General features: G+C 62.7%; 1 protein-coding gene across 1 annotated transcript in view; it reads left to right on the top strand.

Annotated features, from left to right (window-relative positions):
• The first annotated feature begins 405 nt into the window (after nt 1-405).
• Nucleotides 406-17498, top strand: part of COL8A2 (collagen type VIII alpha 2 chain) — a 31939-nt gene continuing 14846 nt past the window's right edge. The window contains exon 1 of the mRNA XM_050910029.1: nt 406-547. The gene's annotated coding sequence lies outside the window, so the exon portion shown is untranslated. The remainder of the gene's footprint in view (nt 548-17498) is intronic.

Raw genomic sequence — 17498 nt, 5'->3', positions numbered from 1 at the left:
GGGGCCGAGTGCCCTCTGCTCCCACCCCGCCGGCCTGCCGGGGGCCGGGGGGCCGCACTTCTATTGATTTATTTTGCGCGCAGTCTCCCTCCTGCCGCGGAGGAGCGGAGAAGCGCTGCCGGGCTGCGACCTCCGGGAGCGGGGAGGAAGAAAAAAAAAGGGGGGGGGGGGGGGGGGGGGGGGGGGGGGGGGGGGGGGAAGAGGGAAAAGGAAGAAATCGCAGCAGCCAGCCCGGCCCAGCCCAGCCCAGCCTAGCCCAGCCCAGCCCAACCCAGCCCGGCCCAGCCCGGCCCCGCGCTGCCCGCCCGCGCTCGCCGGCAGCGCTGCCCGCTCCGCTCCGCATCTCCCCGCATCTCCCGGCTCCGCTCCGCTCCGCACCGCCCCGCAGGGCTCCGCTCCGCTCCGCTCCGCCCCGCCCCGCACCGGCCCGCTCCGCCCCGCGGCGGGGGTGCCCGTCCCGTCCCGTCCCGACCCGTCCCGTCCCGACCCGTCTCGCCCGCCGCCCGCCGGCGCCAGCCCATGCCCGCCTGAGCCGCGCTCCGCCGAGGTAAGGGCTCCGCTGCTCCCCGGTTCCCCGCTCGCTGCTCCCCGGTTCCCCGCTCGCTGCTCCCCGCGCTCACCTGGGCGTCCCCCGCGGGTCGCGCCGGGCTCGGACGGGAGAAAACCCCTTGAGTTTCTCGGTCACGAGTCCCTGTAGTTCTGATTACTTTTCCCCATGCAGGGAGGAACAGGGCAAGGACGCTTCCAAACGCCTCTTTCCAGGCGAGGTCCACGCCTGCATGCTTTTCTTTATTTCTTTTTCCCTTTTGTCATCCCTTCTTTTTCCCCTGACCCACTTCAATCGCGTGCCTTTTCCAGTGAATCGAACCCAGAGGCTTTGCCGTGTTCGGGAACCGGACAGACCGAGCCGTATCCTAACGTTCAGGCCTTTCTTTCTGCTGTTACGAAATATGTTTGTGAGAACAAAAGTATTTTGGGGAAAGTGCCGTGACCTTTGGGATCGCCGCTGCTGGCACGTCGGTGCGGCTCGATGCCCTGGCCCCGCCGGGAGGTTGTCCCCTCCCGCGGCTGCAAACGTCTGCACCCAACGGTTCCCGGGTACCGGCAGGATCAGGGCAGGTCACCGCGGCTCCTTCCACCAACACCTTGGGAAGTACAAGGTGCTTATTTTATTTGTTTTTTTAAGAGCGTTGCTGTTAATTGGCTCCTGATCTACCAGGTTCCCCGGCTTTGAACATTCCCAGTAAGCCAGGAAAGATCCCCCCTGTACGGTAGCCCCAGGCGAGGCAATAACCTGCCGGAGATATTTTCTCATCTATGGGCAGCTTTGCTATAAGGAACATGTTTAATAAATCATAAGGCCGGTGAATTCCTGGGATTTTTATTGCTTCTGTAAAAATGCAGTTTTGATCCGTCTGTGAGGGACACTGGGAAACAAAGCCGCTCCTTTCAGAGCTGGATCCTATGAATTTAGGACGCTGAGCTGGCGGCGGGGCTGGTGGCTGCGAGCCCCCCCGGGCAGCGGCAGCGCCGTGGTGGGCGGTGGGAGACGGGGGCTGCCGGGGCAGGCCCCAGCCGCGCTCCGGTTTTCTGCCTCTGCCTCTGCTCTTTGAGGGACCGAACATAAACCGGGTGCCCGGAGCCCCGTCTTGGCTTCCCTCGTGCCGCCGGGGCCGCGGACGCGACCGCGTGCGCAGAGCTGAGGCAGCGATGCCAGGGGAAACATCACAGCTGGAAACCCAGCGAGGCTGCGCCAGGCTTCTTCGCATTACATTTTTCCTCCTCGCCCTATTGCCCGAGGGGAAAAGAAGCAACAAAACCCAAGCTGCTAAAAAATGGGAGAGATTCTCGCAAGAAGAATCGCCCGGTTTCCATCAGCCAGGCTGACCCGATCCCCCCGACAGCGGGGCAGCAGATTGCCCCGGCGTGTTTTTGGCAGAGGAATGGAAATAAAGCAATTTTCTTTATCTGCTTGTTCCAATCTGAAAACTGGGGTTTAGGGGTGGGAGCTGAGCTGAAACATGAAAGGCACATGGAAACGTGAACCCGGGAGCTGTCAGGAGCTCATCGGGATTTTGGAAAACACGAGTGCCATGGCCAGGGAAGCTGGTTACAGGTTGAAGTGGGTGGCGGAGGGTGGCTGGCTCTGCCCCAGCTGCCCTGGCTCGAACCGAAAGCCCAGTCTGCCCTTGGCCGCCGAGCTGCCCTGCAGAAGCAGCGGTTTGGTGATCGGGATTTGTCCCCGTCTCCTGCCATGCCTTTGTTTTAGGCTGCGCGGAGCCCGACTGCAATAGCAGAGGCAGGGAGGGAGCTTTTCTTTGTACAGGGAAGCATTTAAATTCTTTACAGTGATTCATATATTCCATTCATATGAAACACAGTCCTGCGGAGTGTGAATGGGGACTGCTGGGGGATTTTTTTAAGGCAATAAGCCCTAGAAGTGTCAAAAGTTATTCACACCTTGGTGAAATCAAGGATATTTCTGTCCGTGGCTCTTGGCAGGGGCTCAGCACAACTCGCCTTGTGTCGGGTTTTCGGTTTCCCACTTGGATACGGTGCGGGGGGAGCGCGGGGGCAGCCCTCTCGCTCCCCCTGCCCAGCGCTGTAAGCGTTTCTCGGTGCTTTCTCAGCCCCCGGGAGGGGCCCGGCACAGGCTGTGCCCGGGGCTCGCGGGGCAGCCCCCCATGCTCGGCCCCACGGGGATTCGGACCCCTGTGGGTGACGTGCCCAGAAAGCCCCCGGGGGCTGGAAAGCAGCGGCATCTCAGTGAGCCCGGGGCTGGGTGAGACGCTGCCCCTCGCCTTTCACCACTCGTGGGGCGGTCGCCAAGGCTGTGACCAAAGCTACAGGCTGGCTGTCCCCTCTGCCCCATCTGCCCCCCATCACGGGGGACGTGAGCCAGCCCAGCGAAGGGACGGGCCGTACGAGTGTCCCAGCTTCGCAGGAGCTGCAGGAAGACTTCACACGCCCGGCGCAAGCGGGTCCCCCTCCATCGGCTGCTCCGTGGCGGCTGTGCCCATTTCAGCGCCGAGAAACCCCTTCCCCTCCTGGACCTTTTTGGGGGTGCTGCCCGGGACAGCCGGGCTGGGACCTCGGCAAGAGGCTCCAAGGGTCAAGCGCAGCCCTGGGGGCACTGACCTGCTCGGGGGGGGGGGGCTGCCAAGTCTCCGTTGGGGAGCATTAGTTTGGGGGGGAAATCAAGTGGAGTGGCTGGGGGCCGAGAGGTGCGGGGGCATCGCCCCGCTGCCAGGATGCGCCCCGGGTGCGGGGCCAGCACCCACGGGGGGCTCTCGCCTCCGCCAGCCGCTCCGGGATGCTTTGAGCCGCTGTAAATCCTCTCCGAAGGAACCGGGAAGACAGTTTTATGGCTGCTGGGGAGGAAGATTAGCAGGGTGTTGTTTTCAGAGCTGATCCATCACGGGACGCAGGCGCTGCGTGGTGCATCCGAGCGCTTGGCTGCTGGCGGGCGGCGCAGCCTTTCCTGTGAAGGTTGAGATAAAAACGCCTGGTTTTCATGTGCTGTCTGCTCTTGGGATCTGTGATGTGAGTGACAAAACCGCCTCCATGGGCCCCGGGCCCCACGCCCGTGCAGCAGCCGGGCTCCTCGCGAGCAGGGGGAACGGCAGATCGAGGGGATTTGGGCAACGGCACCTGCAAAAGGCATTAACCCCGGTGGAGAGGGCGTGTGGGGCTGGTCCCTTCCCGTCCTCACACACTCCCTCTGTCATTCTCTCCTATTTCAGCTTGTCCGCAGCCCGGGAAGGAGCAGAGTTTCCATTCCCCTGCGCTAAAGAAAATGTCTGTGACAATAAAACCTAATAGTTCAGGAAGGGGAGGGATAAAAAGACACTGAATTGCATTTGTCTTCCCCCAGTTTCTCCCTCCCAGCCCCTTCCCTGTGGGAGGGGGTGCAGGCTGTTGGCTCTGTTGGGCACGCACTGGGCTCTGAGCCTCCCCACTCCCCCGTGCGCTCAGTCACCGGCTAATTAGAGAGGCTAATTGACTGCCTTAACAAAGGTGGAGGGGGGCATTGACTCATGCCCACTCCCTCCTTCGCACTCAGGAGTTCCCTGTGCTGGACATTTTGGGGAGAGGGGCTGGGTGCTGCTGCAAACCTGGCTGTGTCCTGCAGCAATCCCGCAGGAGCGGAGCCCTCGGGGGCGGCAGGCGAAGCCAGGGGTGACGTCCCACGCCGCTGGCTCCGCTGGGCTCTCCCCTCCCGGTCAGGGCTCGGCCGCACGTTGCTTCCCCTGCGTGGCGACTTGGACGCCGGCACAGACATAATAAACCGCTTTTCCTTTTCCCCTTGTTGCCGGAGCCGTTCCTGAGCCACATCCCTGGCTGCCTGGCCTCTTCCCCAGGGCTGGCTGCTCTGGCTGCGTAACCCTGCGCGTCGGCTGCAAACTTCAAAGCGATGGGATCCAATCCGGCCGGGAAGGGCCCTCCTGGCTGGCTGGATGGCAGCGCACCGGGGAAACATCGGCGCAGGGGCCGGCGCGGTCGGCGGGATGGTCTGCTCTGCTCTGCGGAGCCCAGCTCACCCACGGGCATCGCTCCCAAGGAGCTGCAGGAGCCGGACCCTTCCCCAGGGCCACCTTCGGCCCCGTACCCCCGTGTCCTCGCAGGAGCATCCCACCAGGGACCCCGCAGCTCCTGCTGCCTGCTGCCTCCTTGCAGAGCTGCCGAGCTTGGCCGGGGTGCTGCAGGCGGGAGATGGGTGCTATCAAAAATGAGGTGGGAGAAAAAAGGAGCCGAAGGCGGCTACGTGAGGGTTTCTGCCGCACCCTCAGCCCGTTAGCTGCAGAGCGCTCCTATGGCCCCCGGCCCCGGTGTCAGCTGAGTTCATGGAGCAACGCTGCAGATCACAGGCAGAAACTGCAGCCAAAATCTGCAGAGCAGCCGGGTCTCGTCTCTGCGACCTTCCCTGGGGCCGAGCCCATCCCGCGGGCCCATCTGGAGATGTTTGTCCTCAGAGGCTCTTCCAGGCGCCTCTGTCCAGGACAGGGCTTGGCAAGGAGCAGCCAGGGAGGAAGACAGTGATCTCCACGTCCACCTGCTGTGGCTGCAGAGAGGCGGAGGCGAGGGCTTTCCCAGCTTGGATATTTTGCACCAAAAAAACTGAGTCCCCGTTTCTTGCATTGAAGTGCAGCACTCCCAGCACAAGCTCTGCCTTCCCCGGGCAGGATGCGGCCCCAGGAATTCCCCAAAACCAGCAGACTTCTGCAAACCTGTTGCCAACCCGAGCGGCCCAGCAATGCCAGACCCCTGGGATCTCGCAGCGCTGCCTGTGCCTGCCCTGCAGATCTCTCTGGCTGTCGCCGAGAGCCTCTTTATTGTTCTTGCGGAGGGTTTTGTTTCACTGCTGCCTTCCAAGTTCCCAGGGATCTAAATTCTAAAGCAGGGTCTTGTCAAGAGCCCCGTCCAGATGGATGAGATGATATTGCTGGTATCAGATGAGATCTATCCCCTGTCTTTATCCACAGACAATGCAGCAGTGGGAGCAAACAAGGATACAGCCTTTCTTCGGAGGCACATTAGCCAAATAAGAGCCTTCTCTTTGTCTTGTATCGAAACCCAAGACCCTGCGGCCAGACCCCCTCACGTAGCTGCCCCGATCCCCGCAGCCACGCGAGGATTTACCCCTTTCGCTGCAAAATCCCCTGTGCCCCAGTTGCAGGCAGGGCAGGGCAGATGGCTCCTGCCCCTTGCATTGCGAGGACGCTTCCTTCCCTGCCCCCAGGGCCGGGCAGGTCTCCGTGCTGCTGCAATGATGGAGCAGTGCTCGGGGCTCTTCTGCTCTCAGGCAAAGAGACATGAACCTGACGCCTGCAGAAGGTGGAAGTGGCTTTGGTTGTGCCCCATCTTTAAGGGAGAGCTGAGTCCGTTCAGCCAAGGATCGGGGCCGTCCGGAGCAGCCGAGTCTGCTCTATGCACAACGTTTGCAGTGATGCTTAAAGCCTGTGGCCAATTCACCTGCTTTCAGATTTCATTACAAGTCCTAAAATTCAGCCCAGGTTTGTTTTAAGAAGTTACTGGAGGCTGAGAGAGCCTGGGACTGATTTATGGCTTCCCATCAAAATCATGTGGTTTTACCACAAAACTTGGAAGCTCTGGCTGCATTTTTTCTTTGGAGATTTTGGCTTTGCTCCAGGCTCGGCTCCGAGGGGCAAGAGTGTGAATCCAGGGTGTGCATCAAGGCTGGAGCATTCGGGTGCTGCAAGTGAAATGGAGGAGATACGGATTGCTGCAAAGAGAATATTTAATGTCAGGACAACACAGCCATCTTTTTCAGGGAAGCACCGACACGGCGACGGAAGGCTTGGCACGGAGGGGAGCTGCAGCAGTTCCTGTGCTTTCAGTGTGGCTTTAATTTCAACACTTGCCGCTTATCACGCTTGCATCCTGCTCACTGTTCAGCGGCTCGATGTCAGCAGCCGAGAGCAACATCCCCCACCGCGCCTGCCTGCCCAGGGAGGCTGTGAAGTCCCGCTGCTCTCCTCGGAGCCCTGCTCCCGGACCCGCGGGGTGAGCTGCTGGTGCCCACCGGGCTTAAATATGTGGGCTTTTGCCAGAGAAGCATATTTTCAGCCTCAAACATGCATTGTCAATGACTGCAGAAAGGTATTGCTCAGCTGCTCCAGCGTCCTGTAAGCCAGCCAGCCAGCGCAGAGAAACAAGCCTACTTTTATTGCTATTTCTTCATATTTCCTGATATTGCCAGTCTGGCGCTCACAACCCACAGGCAGATCCCCGAAGGTCCCGGGTTTGGATTACAGCGGCGATACTTTTGTCTTTTCTTTGCCTTTCATTTCAGATGCTTTGGGCCCCGAAGGGGTCAGGCTGATAAACCCACCCGCTGCAGCCAGGCGGGCAGAGGCAGCAGCCCCCGGGGTGAGCAGCCCGGGCATCGAGAGCAGACCACAAACCAGGCCAGCGTGGGCGATGCGGGGCCGTGCCCGAGCACCTCGGGCGCAGCTGGGGCTGGGGCATGAGGGTCCCGGAGCCCAGCGACTGCTGCGTGCCCACGGACCTCTGAGGGTCAGGTTGGGGGAGTCTCAGCTGCCAGCTCGTGGACAATGCGTGAACAGATGAAAATAGTGCTTTGCGTTACGTAAATAAGAAGGTCAGGGCAGCTACGAGCTGCTCCGGCCACGAGCGAGTGCCGCGTCCTGCCGAGCATCCCCTGGTGTGGGGGCCGGCGGGACAGCAGAGAGTCGCTTTGGGGCTTGGGTGGCTTTGTGGTTTTAAGTTAGTGCCTTTTTAAAGTAAAGATGAAAGGGAGAGCCGGGCAGCGTCGCATCAGTTCCCCTGTCTGCTTCCAAAGGAAGCTGGTGGGGCCGCGCCGAGCACCAGCAGTTCCAATGCTCGCTTCCCAAACCTCTGCTCGCTCCTTCCCACCGCCGGCACAGAAATGTCTGCGCTGCAAACGGACCTTGTCCGTGCCAAACACTGTGCCGTGCTGCACCGTGCTGGCTAGGAAGCACCGGCTCATGTGGCACGGCCCCGGTGTGAGATGCTCGGGTGTCCGGCACCGCTCCTCCGGCCGGGGCGCGTTTGATGCTGCTTGGCATGTCCACCCATACTTTTTTCCATTACGTGTTCTCCTGTAGCTGTTTCTTAAAGACCACGTGTGATGTTATTGCCAAACATAAACTATGAGCTAGGACGAGACCCCAGAGCTCCTCCGAGCAGTTATAAGCAGAGCTATACAACGAGTTTGTAATTATTTTATACCAAGCTTGGTATTTTCCTCCCCCCAGGGGAAGGCCAATAGAGCGAACAAGAGCGGGCCCGTGCCAAGCCGTGCCCAGGCAGTGCTTTTATGAAATCTTGGGTTCATAAGAATTAATTTCATTTAAAACATTCTTTTCGTTTTTCATCAAGCACAGCAAATCCACGGTACTTAGGGCAGGAATGCAGCGAGAGCGCTGCCGGGCAGGCAGCGAATTACCTGCGGCAGAGGAGCCGTGACAGTGGGGTTGCCCGTGGTCCGGACCTGTGCTGGCCTTGGCTTGCTCCGGGCATCCGGCTGGGAAGAAGGGAGATGCTGGAGTGACCATCTTGGACAGAGCCGGGTACGGGACTCCAGCAGCCCCGTCCCATCCTGTGCTCCCAGGGGATGTGGGAGTTCAGGCGCGTTTATCCCCAACGGTCGGGCGAATGCCGGTGTGGCCGTTTCCCAGCCCAGTGCCTGTGTGCTGCGGGGCCATGGCATCCTGCACGGGTGGGACGGGGCGTCACAAATCGTCTGTTTGAGTCCCCTGGCTGGTGGCGGCTGGTCCAGGGATGAAACCTGGCCTGAAACCCAAGCAGGCTTGCTCAGGTGACGGGTTGCAAATAATTCAAGTGAGTTTTGGGGCTGGGGGTACCTGAGCAGTGCTGGGGGCTGGAGCAGTGCTCCCGGACGGGGGCTGGCAGCCGGCGCTCCTGCCTTGGACATGAAGGTGTGAAGACCAGGGCTGTGGGAGAAGCAAACCTCTGTCCGCCTCATTGCTGGGCTGCTGGAGGCATGGCAGGGGGCACCTTTCCAACAGCAAGACCCCTGTGGGGCCAGCTCCTGGGGGGCCCTTGGCATGGGATCGGGTTTGCTCCCTGGGGTCCAATCCCAATTGGAGGGACAGCCCAAAAATCTCATTATTCTGGAGCACAGACCCACTGGAAAGGGCTTTCACTCTCCTCCCTTCAGCCGTTTCCCCCTCTTGTAGCCTCCCAGCAGAGGACCCAGGCTGGCATCTCACATAACATGTCCTCTTAGGATGCAAATGGGCGCTCGTGACTTTGGGCGTGCTTCCCTGGTGACCTCGAGTGTCCGGCCATGAGCGCAGGCGTGGGACGTGCCCACGGGAGTTAGAAACCGGAGGCAGCCAATGGGTCTGGCTGGCTGGTCCCACCGCCGGGCTGGGATTGCTCCCTGCCGCACTCACCGGCACTTCCAGAGAGGATCGCTTGCTGTAAATCTCTGCCTCCCGCCTGGCTGGTGGGCTGCAGGCCTGCTGGGGAGCTGATAGGGATGAGCAAGAGGAGGATGAGAGGGTCTAGTAGGTGTCAAGCCTTACCTTTCATCCCGCTGCGGGGAAGTCCGTGGCTCGCTCTTCCCTGCTCCTGCTCAAGCCCTGCCGGAGCCGGGGCTGCCCTTTCCCTCTGCGTGTTTGCTGCTGACCTGGAGGGAACGGGAGATGGGGTTTGCAACAGCGCAGGGCGAGCTGACGGCCCCCCGGGCTGCGGCAGGGGGTCTGCACCGTGCCCACAGCCCTCCGGGCACCGTCCAGCTTTGGGCGGTGCATTTTTGCTGGCTAGAGGAAGCTCCTGAGAAGGAGAGGTCAGCGGCTCCCCGGCACTGCGCGGCACGGCACGGCACGGCACGGCCGAACAGCCAGGGTCAGCGGGGATGCCCCGGGTGCGCGGTGAGCTGGGCGATGGAGTTTGCCAGCTGCGGTATCAGGTTGAGCCGCATCGCTCCGCGGTTTGCTGGGGAGAACGTGAGAGCGCAGGGCTGGGCGCGCTGTTTATTTTGGTTAAATTGAGTTTTCTCTGGGAGATTGGGGGGCGCGGGGGGCCTCCAGACAAGGGGCTTTTGTGAGCCGGGCTGCAAGCTGATCCCCTTTTGTGGTTTTGCTTTTTTGGATGATACCATTTGTTATTCCAAGAACTACCCAGCAAATGGACCCCATTAGCCGAGTCCCCAAAGCGGCTGGAGCTGGTGCTCGCAGTGCCCTTGTCTGCGCCCACCTTGGGCCCGATGGGAGCCGCTGGGGCCGCGTTACCGCAGCGCCTTTGCCCCCGGATGGTGCCCAGGGGAGATGGGGGGCCGGGGGGCCGGGAGCCGCCATCCCTCCTTGCAGGCTGCGGGGCCACGGCTGTGCTGATGGGGCATCTTACAGGATTAGCCTGGGCTGGGAAAGCCAGTGCGACAGGCAGAAAGCGCCGGGTTTGTTGAATTCCCCGGCACACTCGTGTCTCCGGTGGCATGCTGACAATAGCCCAATTGTGGCCGCGCTGCCGGGGGCTGGAGCCAGTGCCAGGGGGGAGCCCATCCATGGAGCGCCCCTTTGCTCCCTCAGATGGGGCTGGACTCTCACCCTCACCTCCGGCCACCCAAGCTCAGCAGCTCGGCGGGAGCTGCGGGAGTTTGCATCCCTCTCTGCTCTTGGGCATGAGGGCTCTGGCCCCAGCCCCAGCCGGTATTTAAGGTACTTCTCCCTCCCAGCATCCCTGGGGTCCCACGGTGGCTGCAGTTCTGCAGTTACCCACGGCAGCTCTGCAGCACCCCGAGCAGGGCACGGGCACCTCTGTGCCACACACGTGGGTCCCTGGCACTGAGCAGCAGGACCTGCGCCGGGGGCAGCGCACGCGGTCCTGCCGGCAGCCCCTCACCTGCTCCGCGGCAGCCCTGGCACACGTGGGCCTGCCCAGGGTGGCTGCACAGACATAGCGGCAGCCTGCTGCTCTTGAAGCCCGGCCCCGGGGCCGCGGTGCCAAGGCATGGCCATCCCGCCGGGCAGCCCAGGGCTGGGCGGTTCAGCCGGAGCATCCTTGGCCCGCTCGGCGTTACCTCCTACCGTGCGGGGATGCTGCTGGCTCTGTTTGTCTTGGCTCTGTTGGGCTTTTTCCTGCATGCAAGCCGGCTGGAGCTGGGCAGGAGCCAGTGGGTTTATAAATAAAAGCATCGGACACCTCTCTGGGTGGTGCTGACAGCTCCCAAAATAGCCCTGCCGCCCCGCCAAGGCGCGCGTGGCCAGGATGTTCGCAGAGGCAGCCCCGGGGCTGGGTGTGGGAGCAGGGCTCCCCTCGCTCCCCAACTCCCATCCCGGCCACCCTTGCACAACAGCCCTTGCGTCTCCCTCCCCAGCGGGACGGGCACCCACCGCTCCTGCAGCACCGGGATGGGCTGCCCCGGCCAGCCGGGATGTGTCCCTGCTCCCGCCAGCCTCCCGATGGGACATGTCCCCCGGAGCTGGCTGTCCCCCAGCGAGGAGGGATGCCCCAGGAGCGGGCAACGGGCACCAGCCATGCCTGGGGATGGGTTTGCCACAGGGGATGGGTGCCTGTGGAACCCCCTCTGGCAGCGCAGGCATGTGGAAAAGGGGGGTCAGGGCCGGCGGGGACCCAATGTTGCGCTCCTGTGATGGGAGCAGAGCAGCCCTGGGGCACAGTGTGTGCCGGGCACCACACGGAGGGGACATCAGCTGCGGTGCAACGGCCCCTCGGCCAGCTCCGGTTGATGGAGAAGAGCTGGGAGGAGAGTGCCAGCTTTACGGCTTCACCTCCTGCGCCCGGCGCTGCCTGGCCACTCGCTGTATTTTTGCCGCAGCGCTGGCCCGGCTCGGGCAGGGATGGTCGGAGGCCGTGGGACACTGGCTTTGCGCGGCGTTTGTTTTCTGCTGGCGGAGGAAGCCCGGCTCGCCGGGGCCATGGTCCGGCCCTGGCAGAGCCCAGCGGGGACCGTGGGAGGGGGCAGCCAAAACATCCCAACAAAAGGAGCCCGGCCGTGGGCAGGAGACGGCGCCGGGAGCCAAGCGTGGGGGCAGGACCCGCTCCAGGGCTCCTTGTGCCGGCCGCCTCCGCTCGACGCTGCCTGCCCTGCCTGCAGTGTGCCGGGAGGGACGGAGGTGACCTTGCAGACCCCGGTGCCTCCCTTGGGGGCCGGCTGCAGCGTGCCAAGGGCCAGCGTGGACGGGGGGGGTTCCCAGCACCCAGCCACGGCCAGAGCCGTCCTCCCACCGGGCCCCCGCCAAATTCCACCCAGGGCCTGGCATTTCAATGTGCTGTGCCTTCAGAAAACAGCATTTTAATGCTCATGTAAATGAGGTGGAAAATGTCCGTGGGCTTGTGCAGGAAGGCTCCCGGGAGCCCGGCCGTGCCGTAGGCATGCTGGGGTCTGGCTGAGCCCTGGCCAGGCAGCTGGGGATGGGGTGGGATCCTCCGGAGCCCCGCATCTCTCCAGGACTTCCCTGCGGCTGCAGGCCAGCTCTGCTTGTCCCGATTATTTCCGTGGCAGCAGCGAGGCGGGTGCTGCCCGTCCCCGGGGTGGGTCCCGCCAGCCTCTGGGTGCGGAGATTTGGGGTGCAGCCTGACCTTCCCGCGGTGAGCGCGGCTGAGGGGCTGTCACCCCTCCCCGGGCAAGGATCGGGGGGCATTGCCCGCTGCCGTCCCTGTGCCACCCCCAGCCCGGCCAGCGCCTCCAAGAGCCTTTCCCTGCTGCGTTCCCGCACAATAGCTCCCGGGTTGAAGGCTGAAGGGTTTCTTGGGTTTCTTTTCTCTTTTTGTTTGTGTTTTTTTTTTTTTCTAATTGTCCTCTAGAAAAATGGGATGAATAGGTCGATTTAATTTTTTCCCCATGTTTCATTGCCACATGTGAAGGCTCATAAATGCTGGGCGAGCGTGGCAGCGCGGCGCCCGCAGCAGACGCCCAGCACTCGCCCAAGCCGGGGCTGCCACGCGCCCGCCATTTCCTAGAAGGTAGTAACGTGCCAGCGCCTGCCTCGGCTCGGGTCTGCTCCCCAGCACCGGGGGACAATTGGGATCGGCGTTGGGGTCCCTCAGGTGTGGGAACGGGTGCCAGTCCCCTCCCAAGGGCCACGGCAGCCTCCCAGCGCCTGTGCCCAAACAAGGGGGTGCCCCCGTGCAGAGGCGGGGGGTCCTCGCCGGGCTCAGCGCCGTGCCGCTGCCAGCCTGCATGGCCTTGGGCAGGATGAGCCCCTCTTCGGGTGGTGGGTCCCGAGCGGGGACGGAGGGAGGTTCCCGCATGACACAGCCCAGAGGAAAACTCTGCCTGGAAAAGAGAAGCTGAATGTTTTTCCAGCTTGAAGCCTAAACAAAAGGTTTTGTAATACGTGCGTCCCCTGGCCTCAGCTCAGCACCCGGCTCGGCCGGCCACAGTGGCCGGCACAGCCCTCCCTGTCCCCCCTGAGTCGGTCCCCAGCTTTGCACACCAGTGCTCCCAGGACGGGGAATGGCCCTGTGCCATCACCGCTGCAGGCTCCATCCCGTCCTCCGGCAAAACGTGCCCCCGGGTGACTGCAGGGACACGGGGACGCGGGGATGGCCCTGAGCGCTGCCGGCTGCATGTCTGTCTGAGGGCTGGCGTCTCTAACAGAAATAAATAAGTTCCACTAAGAAAATATTCTATATATTCTGCGCTGATTTCCACTGGTGCTTGAACTCCAGGTCCCCAATTTTGCTTGGCAAAGGGTCAACGGTAACAGAGACGCCCAAGGCAGATGCTCTGCGCCTCGCAGGGAGGCAGGGCTGGCCCTGGTGCTCCCGAGCCCTGGAGCCTGCAAAGGTCACCGGCTCCTCGGTGCCTTTCCCAGCCGCCTCGCTCCCGGCACTATCCCGGCTGCTCCTACCGCTCCTTTCTCCGGCCTGGGTCCAGAAGCGGTTTTTCCCCTGGGATGGTCTGGGGCACATGAAATCCATCCCATTTTCCTCTGGGCTGCCCTGGTGCGGTCCGGGTCTGGCTGCTCCGCAGGGTGCCGTGTGCCCCTGGGCAGGGCAGCTCTGCCGGATGGTGCTGCGTCAGGAGAAGCAGGAGCAGTGGGAGATGAGCATGGTTTGTGGGCGCAGGGGTCCAGCCAGGCACAGGCGAGGGGGATCTGGAATCCTTTAAAGCAAATTAAATGAGATACTCGATTGCACTGGAAACTAGGAGCCTGGTAATAAGATTATGGCTTCGGGTAGCGGCCCATTGGCATTCCTTGAGGTTGAAAGCTCTTTGTTTATGACAAATGGAGATGGTGCACGTGGGAACGGTGAGCGGCTCCCCGTGTCCCCCAGGACACAGCACCCGGCTGGCCGAGACCCAGGAACCCCGGGGCGGGAGGGGAGCGGAGCTGCCCCATGGGACTCGCTGCCGCCTCTACCACGGGGCTCGGGGGGAACAGGGGTTTTGGCGTAATCCCCAGGAAAGCGGGGCCGCTGGAATTCCCTGTGAGGCTTTCGGCTCCGAGACAAAGGAAATGTGGAAACTAAAAAAAAAACCAAAAAATTTCAAATTGAAAAATCAAAGCAGCTGATTCAGCGATGTTGAAACATCTTGTGACAGCGGCAGACGAATTTTTTCCAAACAAAATTCTGGGAAAAAATCAGTCTGATTGTACACAACCCGCGTCCGTCCCGATGGAAAGGCACGTGCTGGGGGACGGCGCGGGGGCTGCCCACAGCCGGAGTGGCTCCGGGATGGGTACACGGAGCCTCGCGGTGCTGCAGAGCCCCGGGAGCGCAGCCTTGCCGAGGCTCTGCACCCACCGCGGCGCTGGCCCCGCCAAAACAGTCGTTACAGAGCTCAGAGGAAAATCTGAAATCCAAGCCGGCAGCGCGGGGCCAGCGCCGGCCGGGCAGCGGGACCGTGGTTTATGGTAGCGTCTTGTCAGAGTTTCCACTGAACACCTCAGGCTTGCTGGGATCTCGCATCAGCTCACATAAATTAAATTAAATTATATAACATAAACTAAAATACTGCCTGAAAAGCGTGCGCTCCATCCCCTCGCCGGGGTGTGAATACGTGTAAGCAGCTCCGCCGCTGCTGCCGTGCCAGAAAAGCTCCTTTATGGTGCATGGCCCCAGGGGCAGCAGGGGATGGGGATGGAGATGGGGACCAGGATGGGGATGGAGATGGGATGGGGATGGGATCGGGGATGAGGACAGGGATGGGGTGCTCGGGGCAGCGGGATGGGGAGGGTTCAGGCTGCAGCAGCGGGGGACTGAAGGTCCTGCCGGGAGCCCCCGCCGTCCGGAGAGAAGCCGCTGCTCATTTTCTTTACTGGGCTAATTGAGAGCGCAGCACAGTTGTGTGCTTTAACCCCCTGACAGCCCCGAGTCAAGGCTGAGCTTGTCAGTCACCCTCCCAGGCACGGCGAGGGCAGGGCAGGCGAGGGGCCCCGCCAGCCGGAGGGCTGCAGCCCCCGCTCCTCCTCCCTGCCGCACCACGGCCGCCGTGCCACGACCGCCACACCACGCCGCCTCGCAGCTCGCCCGGCTCCGCCGCTGCCCGCCCCGACGCCGCACCCATGCCCAGCAGGTACCAGTCCCTGCTGGGACGCTCTGCCCTGGGCGCTGCGCTGGGGAGACCCTGGGACGGGACGCGGGCAGGGGTGGGGGATGGCACGGAGGTGAGGGACCACCTGGGGGGATCTGCTGAGCACATGCGGGGTGGAGGGTCACCGTGCCCGCGCCGCCCGGAGGGGTGCCGGTGGGAAGAACCGGGGACTGGGACCCCCGTGCCACCCCGCTGTGCCTGGGGAGCAGCATCTCGCCCCGCGAGCCCCTGCGGTGCTGGCGGGAAGCAGCCGGTGCCGGGCCGCGTGCCGCCGAGGCGAGGGCAGCTTTCGGAGCAGGCAGGGCCGCGGCACCGCCCCGGCAGGTAACCCTATCCCCCCGCGCCCCCGCGCCGCCCGCCGGGGAGGGACGCAGCCGAGGCTCCTGCTCCTGAAATTTATTTTAATGTAAACCTAGCTCTAAGGCAGCTTTTTCTCATTTTTAAACTATTTCATATCAATCCTTGGCCTGACATTTGTTTTCTTTGAGTGCGGTGGGGAGCGTGGTCGGCATTGCTGAGGATATCTCCTCAGGAATCTTGGCAGAGGCGGCTCCCTATCTTTGAAGAAACGGCAAATGCAAAACAGAAGGCAGATATTAGAGAAGCATAAACAAGATTTTCCCCCTGCTAACCCCAGAAGCAGCGCAGCGGCCGGCTCAGTGACATGGTGGCAGAGGGACCCTGTGCCCGGACCCACCGGCGGCACAGCACCTGCCCGTGTTGACCCCCAGGGCAGGCAGAGCGTGGGCCCCCGGCACCACGCCGGGGCAGGTCGCCATCGCCGGCGGCCACACCGTTGTGCAGAGGCACATGGCCAACCCGGTCCCCAAGGGCTGTGACCGACCCGCCGGGATGGGGAGCGGTGGCAGCCGAGGAGCAGTCGCAGCGGGAGGGTTTGCAGTGGGTGGGGGGGAGGCTGGGGCCGCTGGGGGTGCCCCCACCGGCGTCTTACCCTGTTGGGGCTGGGAGCCGGGCTCTGGGGTCACCCCCCAAATGCTGAAACCCCACGGAAATGCTGCTCCGAGGGTGAAGCTGGTTTCACCGGCGTGTTACCGCAGAGGGGTTTTGCGGAGGACGTGCATGGCGAGGATGTGCGGGAGCGCGGGCAGCTGCCAGAGCGTGGGCTGCCCGGCCAGGCAGGCTGCAGGCAGCAGCGCGGGCACCAGCCAGGCGCACGCAGGTTCACCTGAGGGTGTTGCTAAAAAGCTGGAAGAGGAGAGGAAACGGAGATCAAAGGACCCAGAAAAACCAGGGAGACAGGATTTCAACCCCTGACATGAAAATAAAATGACTGTTAGGATAAACACTGCAAGGCAGCTTCCCATCCCAGGCAGCCAGCCTCGCTGGCGGGGGCGGAGGCCGGGGTTATGTTCCTTGGCGTTTCACACACGAGAAGAAGTTTTCGCAGCAGCTCACAAATTTGCCATCATATCTGGGCAGCTGGGAGAGCGGCGGAGGGTGGCACTGGTGAGGAGTGGCGGTGCTCAGCCCGGGAAAACAACGGTGTGGGGGACGCCGCGGTGGTAACGCTGTGCCGGGGAACGAGCTGCCGACGAGTGGCACCAGCTCTCCTGGGGACACTGGGAGCTGGCGTGGGAGCTGCTGTCCCCGTGTGCTCCCACTGCTCCGGAGCCTGTTTCCACCGTGGTGCAATGGACGGAGCGAGTCTGTCCTGCGGGAGGGCAGGCGCTGCCATTGAGGCTCCTTGTTGCAACCGGAGCCGCCGTGGGGATTGTTGCAGGTGGCGAGAGGAGAGCCGGGTGTCGGGGCTGATGAACGGAGGGGCTGGGACGGTGGCGTTGGGCTCTGGGGCAGGAGAAGCTCCTGGACACGGTCACATGGACAGGTCCTGCAGAGCAGCCACTCGCTGCTTAAAAACTAATCCACTGAGGAATGAACATCCGTGGGTTCAGACCTGGCCTCTCCCCCTGTTCGCTCTCAGCAGCTCAGGCATTTCTGCCTCCCCTCCATCCCCTGCCCCAAATTTCGCCCCAGTGATGGATCATTAGGTGCCGAGGAAGTAGCTGAAAACGCTGCTGTGCTTGCCGCGGGGGCCTCGGGGAGAAGGGAAGAGATGCCCAGCTTAGGGCAAGGTCCTCTCAAGTGAGCTTTGAAGCCACCGCAGGGCTCCTGGCCTCGCCAGCAGCTCCCCACGGCAGCGGCTCCCCATGGCAGCAGCTCCCCTAGTCCTGTTCTGGGCTCCCACTGCTCCTCGACCGCCCGCATCCCCCTTCACAGGGGTTCCCTTCCCACGGGGTGCGTGGGCAGGGGCTGGAGCAGCCGCAGCGTCACTGCATTCCCTCGGGCGCAGAAGCCGCATCCCCCCGCGATGCTCGTGCAGGTGCAGTGGGCTCCAGCAGCACCAGGCTGCTCTGTGCCGCGCCATCGCCCCAGCTCTCGGCGGGGAGAGCGTGGATGGGGACATGGGAGGTCTCTGGGGCATCCCTGCCCCGCACGTCCT

Source organism: Gymnogyps californianus, chromosome 22, assembly GCF_018139145.2.
Source record: "Gymnogyps californianus isolate 813 chromosome 22, ASM1813914v2, whole genome shotgun sequence".
Classification (NCBI taxonomy): domain Eukaryota; kingdom Metazoa; phylum Chordata; class Aves; order Accipitriformes; family Cathartidae; genus Gymnogyps; species Gymnogyps californianus.
The sequence above is the reverse complement of the archived record's forward strand: the minus strand, read 5'-3'. Positions and strand labels throughout refer to the sequence as shown.